General features: G+C 42.4%; 1 long non-coding RNA gene across 1 annotated transcript; it reads right to left on the bottom strand.

Annotated features, from left to right (window-relative positions):
- Nucleotides 1-203: 203 nt before the first annotated feature.
- On the bottom strand, nucleotides 204-4,941 carry LOC136020042 (uncharacterized). Its single transcript, XR_010615171.1, has 3 exons — nucleotides 4,802-4,941; nucleotides 4,593-4,694; nucleotides 204-496 (listed from the first exon to the last, which is right to left on the bottom strand). It is a non-coding gene; the product is annotated as an uncharacterized LOC136020042 (long non-coding RNA).
- Nucleotides 4,942-10,812: the final 5,871 nt, after the last annotated feature.

Here is a 10,812-nt window from a genome sequence, read left to right as displayed (position 1 = left end):
CTGCTATCCAGAGGCCAATGGAGGGGATGTGGCCCTCAAAGCCAGTGCTGCCCTCATCTGGGCAGACTTTGGGCATTCTTACCAAGAAGAAAGGGTGGCCAAGAGGCAGTCAGTCTGTAATAGATCACCAAGTGCCATCTTGAAAGTTACACCATCTATAAAGCTACATTAGGAAGACAGACTTCTATTTACGTTTTCCATCTTTATTTTTCTATTTGTTTCTGTTCTCTTCCAGTTGAAGCGAGAAGTTCCAAGACTTTCAAATATCCTTGTATGCACACCTCTGTTTGCAAAGATCTCAGTCCTTAGCTGCTTCCTGCATGTAGATGTTGCTATGTTCCTTGTGAGCTGCTTCCACCTTTGCATGGAAAGGGTAGGCAATGCAGTAGACTTTGCAACTTTGGGAAGACGATTTTCATGCAGTGGGAAGTATGCAGGATGAAGACCACAAGCCTCTTTTTAGATGAAGACCTAACCCAGAGATGCCACCCTGGGCCTAGAAAATAAAACCATACTTTGTTACATTGTGCAATCATGTACAGATATTTTTAATGTAAAAAGAAATGGTGACATTATTTATTATTTTTTATCAGGAATGTGGTTCTTTTTTCATTAAAAGCTTCTAGACCAGGGAGCTTAACATTATATGTATTATTATTTAGTAATATTTCTGTTGCTATGTGACAGGTATTTACTGTAAAACAAACAAACCCTGCTTTGAACAAAAATGTTGCTCAGTAGGAAACAAAGTTGTGCATGGTAAGAACACCTGGCTTCCTAACCATGGTGTCTGACTTCTTTGAACACTTCTTCCACACAAAAGTTGCTGACAAAGCTTTACATAATTTTCCTTTAGGATTCGAAAGGACACTGGGCAGAAACAGCCCTAATGAGAAGACAGACACTTACCAATGCAGAAAATTGCTAGTGGTTAGAAAGAGAAAAACTACTGGTGTTTGTGGTTGTAGATGCTGATGGGAAGAACATGAGCTGTTTGAAAAGATATGGTGAGATAGTTTGAACCAGTTCCTGGTTCGCCATTAGGAACAGTTTGGCAATGATCTGTTTTACAGGGTTGTGTTTCCAAAAGAACTTGTTATCAGTTCAACTCTATTATTGACACCAAAACAGAGCAGTGGGTGAAAAAAATAGGCCATTATTGAAAGTCTGGAAAAAATCCATCCAGAGCCACTTCATTCCTATGATCTACATCTCTGTGGAACTGCTCCCATGGGGTTTTGTCTGGATTTGGATATGCAGGACTGCAGGAGAGACTGTCTTGGTTTCACCTCAAGTATAGAATTTCCTCAAGAAATCCTGGAAAAGCTTTTTTCTCCATCCCTATTAAAAAGCATCAATATATTGGTGTGAAATTACTCAGTGATATGGAACCCGCAGCGTGGGGATGCTACAGTGATGGTGTTCTTTGTTTCTGCTGTTGTCCCTGAAGTGTTTTCTCTGATATTTTTATGTGCTTTAGTAATATATCTCTTCTTAATTTTAAATTAACTTCTCAACACTGTATTTTACTCATGGGCAATGTTCAGAAGGCTCTATCAATGGGATCAGCAGCTCACTAGCCAAAATCATTGAATCATAGAATCACAAAATGGTTTGGGTTGGAAAGGACCTTAAGATCATCCAGTTACAACCCCCCTGCCATGGGCAGTGACACCTCACACTAAACCATGTCACCAAAGGCTCTGCCCAACCTGGCCTTGAACACTGCCAGGGATGGAGCATTCACAACTTCCCTGGGCAACCCATCCCAGTGCCTCACCACCCTTACAGTAAAGAACTTCTTATATCCAATCTGAGCTCTGATAATCTAATCATCAAAAGCTCTGAGAGAAGAAAAGGCTCCAATTCTAAACACCATATTTGAATGAAATACCAAACACAAAAGGTTCATGTTCTGCATCATCTCTGGCTAATTGCTCACTGGACTCAGTAAACCTGTCATGAATGACCTGGCGCCTCCTGCTGAATAAATCAATAATCCCAGCAACTCTTCTGTGAACCCAGGAAATGATGAGGTCCATCATCATCTAGTGGAAAGTGTCCGTGTCCGTGGCAGGGAGATGCAACTAGATGATCTTTAAGGTCCCTTCCAACCCAAAGTATTCTATGATTCTGTGATCAACAATGTTAGAATTTCTATGGAAAAGAAGCTGTCCAATGGAAAGGACCCATACTCCATTTCCATTGCTAAAGGTAGCTGCTCCTGTAGCCTCTGGGTTCACCTTCTCATTGACCATTTTGGCTAGTGGTGTCAGAGTCTTTGCCTGTGCTGAATGATGTGTAATGCATTGGCTGTTTCTAAAAATAAAAAATCCTCTATGTACATTGCAGTAAATTCCAGCTCATGCTCATTTCTTTTACTCTTTTCACTCAAAATAGAAGATGCTACCAAGTAAGACTTCCCACCTGCCTCACAATATACTCAAACAGCTGTAACAGCAAGGGAGAATCTGGCACCATCGCTCTGAAAATGCTGATGAGCTCTTGAGTCATTACACAAGTTCCTAATATTTATCTACCAGAACAGTCCCGCCTCCTGTTCCAAGTTCTCGTGCATCAGCTCTTCCTCCCCACACTTCTGCTTAGATTGTTACTGAGTCCCTCTTTCTCCCTTAGCTGTGCTGTGTCCACCTCATCTCTTATTTCTCCACTGAGAGATGTCACTGCTATGGGATCATATTCAAGAGAGGTACTTGCAAATGGGGAATAGGATGTAATTCTGTGTGGCTCTGTTTCCCCTAGTTTCCCAGTGAATTTGACAGAAAAAAGATGCTGCCTTTCCATCTCTTTCCTGCCATCTCTCACAGATTTGCTCTAATAACTGTCTATTTATTTCTTCACAGTACACTAGTACTCATCAGCACATTATCACACCATCACATTTATGGGCTGGTAACACTTGATATTTTTTTGAATGCAGTAAGCCTCAGAAGTGTTAGCATGATGCCTGCTGTAGCTGTTTTCTTGGATTACAACTGATTACACTTTTCCTCGCCAGAGGTAATGTGCTAGCAGTTCAGCCAGCTAATAAGAAATTGGCTGTCTGGGCTTTTGCTAAACTGTCTTCAGGAGGCCGGTCTGTCAGCACAGTTGTATTTCCATATTTCTGTATTTTCCTAGGCTCCAGAAGCATTTCAGAGATCTTGCATGACATTTGATAGCAGGATGTGTGCCCAGATAAGCAAACCCAAAGATGCATTGAGGTTACTTGTGCTGGAATAGGGAAGGAGAGCAACAAGCTGACTGCTTCCGGAGGCAATTTAAAACCCAGCCTAACGCTAAACCCATGGGCTGTCTGACTTCAAGGGGGCCCTAGACAGTGTCAGGGTGCACAACACCATGAAGTGAGCCATCCTTTCTACTAAGCAGCTTTTCATCTTTCTCATACCCAGTTTACTCAGATAGATAGAAACTAAGCCACAGCCATGCTGCAAAGTAAAATTCAGAGACATAATAAGAATGTCACCAATGGAAGCTGTGTTCGAAAAACAGAAGCTCCAACAAAGAGTGCAGAAGAGACCATACACTTTAATTAGCTGATGATCAAGACTGTCTGGAGGGATGTGAAACAATAACTGGATGATACACGCTCTGTAAATGTCAGTCCTTGAGGCAGTCAGCAGCTGTGTTGCTTAGTGAGATGTATGAAGATATGGCTGCAGCCCAACTGTACTAGCAGGTCATGCTCATATAAACACCATGCAGACAGATGAACCCTTATGGGGAAGTGTCCTTTTGACATTATTCTTCACAGCTCTTTCAACACTGAATACATTTTCAGTTTTTAGTCTTGGAGAGGGCAATGAAAAGAGAAGAAATTGTATCTCAGCAAAACATTTAGAAAAATGCTTCCAAAAACTCTCAAAAGCCTTCCCGTTTAATTCAGAAATGTAGTATGTGACCTGCTCCTATTGCAGGATCCAATGCCCGTCCAAACACAGTAAGAAATGGAAATATTTACTACTATGGCTTAAAAACAAAGGCAACAGCTTCCATTTGCATTACACCAAGGTATGTTGCCTTTGTGCCTACACTCCAGTCGCAGTGTATTAGCATTGCTCAGAAGGGACTCACAGTGGAAACTGAGGGACAGTGTTGCCGCTGAGGAGTATTTGTAGAGATGTGTGAGAAGCCCTTACTTGCTTCTCACTCACATAGTGCCTGGCCCCAATCTACATTTTCCACATTCAGCTTATTTGAAGGCTAAAATCACCCCACAGTCTCAATATAGAAGTGTATACTTCAAAGAGAGGTCATGCACATAGTATGCATGTGTAGAGGACTTGAGCAGAAAACCCAAACTGGGCACACTGAAATCCTCTTTCTCTATGCTCTGTTCTCTGCACATTTCCAGTCACAAGCAGATAGCTGTGCACATACAACCACCATTTGCTTACAGAGATACTGTCATATTAATAAGCTCAATTCATTACCGGTTATGATTTACTTACAATTATAGGAGCTCACACTTTGGCCTAGAATATCTACTGAAGGAGTCACAGGTTCGAGAGTCACTGTGCTGATGGTTGAACTTGCAGAATGAGTGCAATCACAATGCAAAATGGACTCACATGAGCAGTAAAAACCATTCTTGGGGTCATCTTGATTCTGAGCAGTACGAATCCCTCGCTCCAGAGAGTCTCTTTTTCCAAACTCTGGTCCTCCACGAGTCTCTGTTACAAGAAAGGACACTTCAGGGAGAATGTACATTGGAAGTGTGTTAGGTAACCACTGAGAACTTGAACGTGAGTCAGAGCTGGGAGGGCTAAATGATACTCACCTTGTCTTTGACTTCAGCACACTTTACAATGGCTTTTATTTTACCATGCCTTCTCCTACTGTCCCCTAAACGGGATCGAGAACTCTGTGAATAACCAGTAGCAGTGTATTAGTTGTACTTAAATGCTTTTGCGCATCTCAAAATAACTCTCAATGTAGATATTACTAAGAAATACCTTTGACCTAAAGATTGTGGCTCTTAGGATGAAATACATAAAAAAATGGCTCCGCCCGCAAAGACGAGGAAGACTCAAAAGGTATTTAAGGTATTTATTGGCATCGGCCTGACTGGGTAGTGTGCAACAGAATTAATCACCTGGGTCCAAATTGTGTCCATTCAATTCCTAGCACAGATGAAAAATACATAACAAAGCCAGTAAAATGATGGTTTCTTGGAGCAGGCAGCCCACGTATGGCAGACTCTGAGTCATTCTGAAGAGTTTTCCTCACCCATCTTTGTAAATGCTAAAGCCAAGGAGAGCATTTTCATTCTGTAACTGTCAACTGTAAATCCTTCGCTAGTTTAGGATTCAATCTTTTTCTCTGCATCAGATTTTCTGAGGCATCTCTAAGTACTATCACGCCAAAAGGCAATGAATCTGTTGGATTTTTTCTACTAATATGAACTCAATAAGAATATACAAAAGCTTTGCTTTCTTTCCATTTTTATATAGCTTAAATCTCTTAGAATTCAAAACAATCATATTCATTCAGCATCTTATAGACTTACCTTATAACAGGAACTTTCTCACCTAATTATAAAACCAGATACAATTAAATTAGAATTTACCCAATATTGGAGTTCCACTACTTGCTAAACTGAGCTGAAATTGCCTTTGCTATTAGGAAATCCAGATTTCCTGTGAAGCATATGCTTATTAGTTAAATGATTTCAAAGATTTGGCGGAAGAGCTTAACATTGTTTTAGTGTACGTTATTTGACAATTTACAGAATTCTGTCTTTTAAAATGATTTGCATTGATCTTCTGAAGTTCTTTTAATCAATCATTAAAAAACCCCAAAGAAACCCTAAGTATCTTTCCTGGATGTCCTGGGTTCAGCAGTAGCAGTCATCTTTTCTCCTTCTCAGTAGCTGGTGCAGTGCTGTGGCCTTGACTTTCAGCCTGGGAACAGTGCTGATAACACCGATGTTTTTAGCTGTTGCTCGGTAATGTTAACCCTGACCAAGGACTTTGTGATTCTCATGCTCTGCCAGGGAGGAGGGGAAGCCGGGAGGAAGCAGAGACAGGACACCTGACCCAAACTGACCAGAGTTATTCCATACCACAGCACGTCATGCCCACTATATAAACGGGGGGGGGAGTTACCCAGAAGACCCAGACCACTGCTTGGGTCAGGCTGGGTAATGGTAGGCAGGTGGTGAGCGGTTGTATTCTCTCCCCTTGTTATTTCCCTTATCAGTATTATTGGTGGTGGTAATAGCAGTTTTGCATTATACCTTAGTATAGTAAGGGGGAAATAAAGGGGGTAATAAGCAAGAGGCTGTGTGGTTCTGAGTTACCGGCTGGGCTTAAACCACAACACTGGACTGCAACAGAACAGGAATGCAGTGCTAGCTGATGCTCCTTACACAACAGCTATAGTGCCAAGGTCTGTTTCTCTAAGAGATATTGTGAAAGGGGCTGCTTAGTCCTCCGGGACAAGAGGAAAATGTATTTCCTTGCTGAGTAAGTATCACACTACTTCCTTGAAGCTTTCTTCCAAGTCAAGATTAAGGAGGCCCCAAATGAGGACCTCCAGCTGACATGAGGGGTACTTCTGTCAGGCAATGATCCAGAATATCAGAACTAAATCACTTTCCAGCAGCCTCAGTAATGAATCTGTTTTCATATTCCTGACAGCTGAAACCCACCCACCAGACACAGCTCTTGACATAATAAGTATCTGAAAGGGCTGTCAAACCATAACAACAGTCATCTTTTTATCACTAATCTCTAAATCCAACCCTATTCAAGGGCATCCCTCTATCTGCGAAAAACAGAAAACACAAAGAAGAGTCTAGAGCGTTATTGCAACAATTACTGCCAGTGATGGAACAACGGATATTAATCCAGAGATTACTTTAAAAACTACATAGATTAACACAGATATGTTTATTCCACACCAGTCTCCATGACTGTGCCCCACTATGACATTTGATCATTACTGTCTTTGAAAGAGTTCACTTGCTACTACCTTTACAGTCCTCAGTGGCAGTCCCAAGATCATTATTGGTAATCATCTTCACGCAGATATTCAAGCTGTGAACATCTGCGCTCCTCTTATATAAACTTAGAGCAGCCAAGAGAGGCGAGTTTTCTACCCCTGAGAGCCTACATCGAGCTCTGCATCCCCAGCTTGGCTCCCTGTGGACAGTCTCACCCAAGAGTACAACTCGTTTCCCATTTCAAACTGCCAGATTTTCTACCCTTTGCTAGACCAAGCATGTTTAAACCAAATGCCTCCACTTGCTTGCTCCCCTCCTTGCTCAACTGACAGCTTGGAAAGAGGAGTGCAGCAAAGCCAGAGTCTAACTTTAGTATAAAATCTGATTTTTGTACCTTTTTGCCCCTGGAGAAGAAACAGATTGAGACATAGATGAGGAGATTAATCTATATCAGGAAATACTCTTGAGCAGAAATCCACCTTTGCAGACATACCAATGGAAGTAGAAGTTTTTCCCTGCAAACAGAAAGCTGGTGATTTTGCTCTATAACAAGTCTGCAATGGAGAACACTTATCTCAACACTTTATGACTGTTAATGAACTAATGGAAACTCTTCAGATTTGGCTGTCCTGTTATCACATGCAGTGCACACAGATATCTACAAATGCCCTGTCTTCCCCCAGAGAAAGGATTAAGTTTGAATTGCTTGAACTAGTAACTCAGAGCAGAAATCATGGGCACGGCAGGAGTCTGTAGCTGCTTCTAACACATTGAAGAGCTTAGAAACTAGTGGTGGTAAAATTCTTACCTCTATCAACTCCTTATAGCTTTTCCTCAAATAAAAACCTTCAAAATCCTTTTCTTTCCAAAACCCATACAGTGATTTTGTCTTTCTCCAAAATCAGAGAAAAAAAGCAAGAACCAGCATACTGCCCATCTTTGAGACAAGATGTGCTCCTCTCTCCACAGCGCTCACATCTTGAGCATACTTTCTGCTTTATCTATTTACCTTATGCACTTTCTATTTAGATGACATTTCTCAGGCACTTGAGGTACTCACAGCCATGGTTACATCTTTCCAGATGAACTGTTACCAACTCCTACTTGCTGTGGGGAAAGGAAATCACAAAGCAGCTCAAGCACTTGCCTGCAGTGGCACAAGTCATCTCAGACTCACTTTCCAACGTGTCAGTACCTGCCTCTGGCCAGCTGAATAGGCCCTGGAAGTGCTTCTTTCTCTTCACTGACTGTAAGAGGAGACCTCTGTGACTACTGCAACTGCACTATGGGCATATGAATCTAACAAAGGTATAACCCACCAAGGAAGTGTATTGTTGGCAAGGACTGTTAAATCAGAGCTAACCTAGGGAAGATAATCCTTCTTTCCTGTTCGATTCTTTCCCTGAAGCCACATGCATGGAAAGCACATGAGGAAGCAGAGGACAGAAGTTACATAATCATAACAGAATTTTGTTTGTCATTTTCCTTACCTATCCGATTCAGTGCTTGCAAAGCTGCCTTTGAACTCCAGCAAACAGCTTTCTTTGATATCCAGATGCAAATTATTTTGATAAATGGGCTGTAAATGGATTTCATAGTTCATTCCAAAGCTGACACACAGTAAAGCTAACAGCCCCAGCCAGAGTGTCCTCTGTTGTGGAAAGACGAACAGAGCAGCATCACTCAGCCATCTTATCTGCAGTGACAGCAGCCTGCTTCCCCTGCCAGGAACCTAGAGAGAGGTGTCAGACTGGACTTCAGCGTGAAGAGGAAAGCCTGTCACATTCAGACGGAAGGCATCTGGACTGCTTCCTGAGGGAAGTTTAACAACTAGGCAATCCTCCAGGGCTTGAAACAGCAATTGAGTAACAGACTGACCAAAAAGGAAACAAAATGGAGAGGTGGGGAGAAGCTCAGACATAAAAGATCATATCCCTTTACAACCTGGAAGCTGCAAACCAGAATTGCTAGAGCTTGGTATCTCTCCATCTACTTCTATAAATGTGGTGATAGTTTTCCAAATGGTATATAGGGTCTTTTGGAGATATATGTAGGAAATGAAATAGACATAAGGTATCACCTTTTCTAGGGGCTGCAAATTTTTTTAGAAGAGATTGTTAACCGTGGCATTGCACAATACATACTACTTTTACAAGCCTAAATATACTCTGTTGTACCTTTTTTGACCTCCGGGAATCAAGCCGCCAACAAAAGGAACGGAAGTGATTGATATCTGCTTAGTTTATCTAGAGCTCCGATAGAAGGGTATTTATTTATTTGTATCAGCTGTTCTTTGCTCAAGAAGAGGTCAAGCCTGTGTCACCAGGACTCACATCTCGCACAAGGAGTGAAAAGTGTGCCTGAAAAGAAAGTTCCATTTAAATTAAAACAAGAGAACGATTCTTGACCCCAAACGCCTTCACTCTAAGCCTTATTTTCTCCTAAGTAGTCAAAACTTTGCTGCCAGAACTCGCTAAACCCAATGGAACGTTGCGGGAGCCCCCGGGGCACAGAGCCAGTGCTGCCGGGCCGCTCTGCGGAGCTGCAGCCCAGGCGGGCAGTGCCCCCTGCCGGCCGCCGGGACCCGCGCAAGAGCCCCGCCGCCCCGAGCAGCCCCCGGCCAGCCACCGGCACCCAGGCGCTGCCAGAGCGAGTCCAGCAGCGGCGCGGTTATAGACACCGGTCTGGCCGTTTCAGCGGGATGAGGCTGGCAAACGGTCTCAACAATCCAATGTGGAGAGCTCAAACATGAACACCGGTTTGGTTCCGAGTCCTGCAAAGGAGATGTAACCCTCATGGGAAAAGATTCAGCGTAATGAGGAAATCTCAGACCGCCTAGCCCATGAGCAAAGGGGGTGTGGGTCAAGTTTGTGCTTCTTACCGGGTTTCAGCTCCCCTGCTCTCACAGAGCTGCTGGTGCAGTCATTCCGCTTCGGCTGATGATAGAATCAAAAACTTGCAGAAGCAAACACAACTGCTGCACACCCCACCAGCAAACCCGTCTGCTGCAGAGCTACCTTTACTGTGAACACACACCCCCCAGCGCAGACTCAAGGATCCACAGAAGAAGAGATCAGACACCAAAATGACAGCTGTAACATTTTGTCCTTCAGGAAACAAACCATAGCATCTCCAGCCCTCACAGCCAGGAGCTGGCAGTGTCCTGCATGCATGGCTCAGACCACTACTGAAACCACAGACTGGCACACAGATTCCAGTTTGTACAGCAGCTCCTGCTGACACAAACTATACCTGTTCATACATGAGAATAATAACTATTTATTCATTTAACTAAAAAAGGTTGAGCAGGAAAGTAATTATTTTCATCTGTTTTACTCCTTCCTCAATTTCGGATACTGGACTTGGTGAAGAGAGCAGCTCCCCTAGCCAGACCACAGATAAAATCACTGTCACTCAGAGCTCTCATGAGATGAACACAGTGAATTTAGTCTCTACATTACCACTATATGTAAAATGGGTGTAATGTTTAAGAAGTTAAAACTATTGATTCAGTTGCTTACAGAAAGAAATATTGAATATAAATAAGTACGTTATTTGTATAAATACTTCTCCAAAAGGCTAAAGTTAGAGATGCCAGATGGAGATCTGGTGCAACACGCTAGAAATGCAGTAACATTTTCCTGTACATGCTGTGTTAAACAGTAAACACGACTGAATCAATGAGTCAGATTACTTGAAACACTTCTAAAAAGGGTCACAGCTATGTTTTGTCTGAATATTACTGAATATATTATCTGTGGTTAAATATGTTACAACTAAACCATTAACTTTGATCCTGCATTAAAGCAAATTTCTCAGTATTCACATCATTATCTGGTATTTAG

This window comes from Lathamus discolor, chromosome 10 (genome assembly GCF_037157495.1).
Source record: "Lathamus discolor isolate bLatDis1 chromosome 10, bLatDis1.hap1, whole genome shotgun sequence".
Lineage (NCBI taxonomy): Eukaryota > Metazoa > Chordata > Aves > Psittaciformes > Psittacidae > Lathamus > Lathamus discolor.
Note: the sequence above shows the minus strand (reverse complement) of the source record. Positions and strands in the feature narration are given on the sequence as shown.